The sequence below is a fragment of the Amphimedon queenslandica genome, unplaced genomic scaffold, assembly GCF_000090795.2.
Source record: "Amphimedon queenslandica unplaced genomic scaffold, v1.1 AMPQUscaffold_10224, whole genome shotgun sequence".
Lineage (NCBI taxonomy): Eukaryota > Metazoa > Porifera > Demospongiae > Haplosclerida > Niphatidae > Amphimedon > Amphimedon queenslandica.
Genome location: NW_003549505.1, coordinates 3,900 through 5,774, shown reverse-complemented (window position 1 = coordinate 5,774; position 1,875 = coordinate 3,900). Strand labels below are relative to the sequence as shown.

General features: G+C 26.7%; 1 long non-coding RNA gene across 1 annotated transcript; it reads left to right on the top strand.

The window, feature by feature from the left end:
* The first annotated feature begins 324 nt into the window (after positions 1–324).
* On the top strand, positions 325–1,813 carry LOC109590314 (uncharacterized). The gene is made up of 4 exons (XR_002189257.1): positions 325–457; positions 1,111–1,486; positions 1,531–1,608; positions 1,661–1,813. It is a non-coding gene; the product is annotated as an uncharacterized LOC109590314 (long non-coding RNA).
* Positions 1,814–1,875: the final 62 nt, after the last annotated feature.

Here is a 1,875-nt window from a genome sequence, read left to right as displayed (position 1 = left end):
CTACCTTTTAATAGAAAGTGTGTGCCATATAGCTTGGTATTTTGAAGCTATACAGTATTGTTCTGCCTATTAACCATTGAAGCAGAATTGATAATTATTAATTAATATGCATTGCCAAAAATTATTACTAATTTATTATGATTAAGTTGTTTGGTATGCACAAAGTTTTTATGGTAACACACACACATTGTACTATGCTTACATTATCTTACATAAAATTTACACTTGCAATGTTAATGAAAATGACTGTTTATGTCATCCTATTATTGTGCATTGTTACAAAAAGTTTGCAATAATAATAATAATTGACATTAGTAAAAATTACAGGATTTTATTGGAAATGAAAGAGGCAGAAGAAAACGCAAACATTCATGTGCTTCATCTTTAAGTCCTCCGTCCAAACTAAGATGTCCTTCAGGGTATAATCTTTTTGTTGGAGAATTTTTCAAGTCAGAAGGTGATTGTTTGTTTATTTTGTCTCAAATTTTTATTGTTATTATTATTATTATTATTAATAAGAAATGTAACAGAATAAGGTGGACAAGAAATATAGCAAGACATAATATTAATTAAAAAAATAAAATAAAATAAGTCAATGGTAGATTTGATAAGTTTAATGTTTACTGGTGAGGATAGATAGTTATGCCCACTCCATCCTCCAAATTAATGGTGCGTTGTTTGTTATTATTATTATTATTATTATCATTATTATTATTATTATTATAAAATATCAGAGAAAAAAGGGCACCAAAAAGAGGAGAAAAATATACATCATTATTATTACTATTATTATTATTATTATTATTATTATTTTAAAGTTAACAGTACAAAACAGAATTACACCATTATTATTATTATTATTATTATTATTATTATTATTATTATTATTATTATTATTATTATTATTATTATTATTATTATTATTATTATTATTATTATTATTATTATTATTATTATTATTATTATTATTATTATTGGACTCGCCACGCTTGTTATTATAATTATAATTACTATTAGTGGTAGTATTACTATTGTCAAGAGTGGATAAATAATTATCCACTCTAAACTATTGTTAATACTATTACTTTTCAAATTTTATAATTATTATAGCAGGAAGATCTATAGGTGACCTGACTCAAAGAAATGTAGAAGGAGCAAAAAGATGGAAGGAATTAACTTCCGACCAACAACTGTTCTATCATAAAAAAGCAAAAGAATTGCCTCTGGGATCATCCCTCAACAAGTGGAAGGAATCAAGACGAATTTTGGAAAATTTAAAATCTAGTGCAAGCAAATAGTTTTTTGTACCTCTGCCTCATTTTATTATATTTTTAGTGTGTTTGGGCTGAAAAATTTGGTGTTCACCTTTGCTACATTCTGGTACATAAAGATGATCCATATGTAGGAGGCACTGCTACTGGACAAGAATGGCTGAATTGCAATCCTTATTTACCTCTTTCATTTGCTTGCTCAGTGGATAAGTCAAGTTAGTTGTATGATTAATAATCCTGCTTAATTTTTTCTTAAAAGTCACGCCTATGCCTGCTGCACCTAGAAACAAGCAATGTCTAGTTAAAGAAGTTGAAACATTATTGAATAATAGATATTGTAAGTGCAAAGGAACAAAATTAAGTGTAGTTATTGCTGTATTTTTTTATAGCTCTTTCAGTTAATGACCCACTGAATCGTGTGCCATATGAATCTTTAACAGAAAAAAATGTCCTTCTCTTTGGAAATCATTTTTCATTAAAAAATCCTGCCATAATGACTACAGAAGAATTAAATCACATCAAGGCAAACATTTCATACCTTCAATTTAAAGGTATTGTCATTATTTTATATGTACACATAACTTTGGCATGTAATTTTATAGAT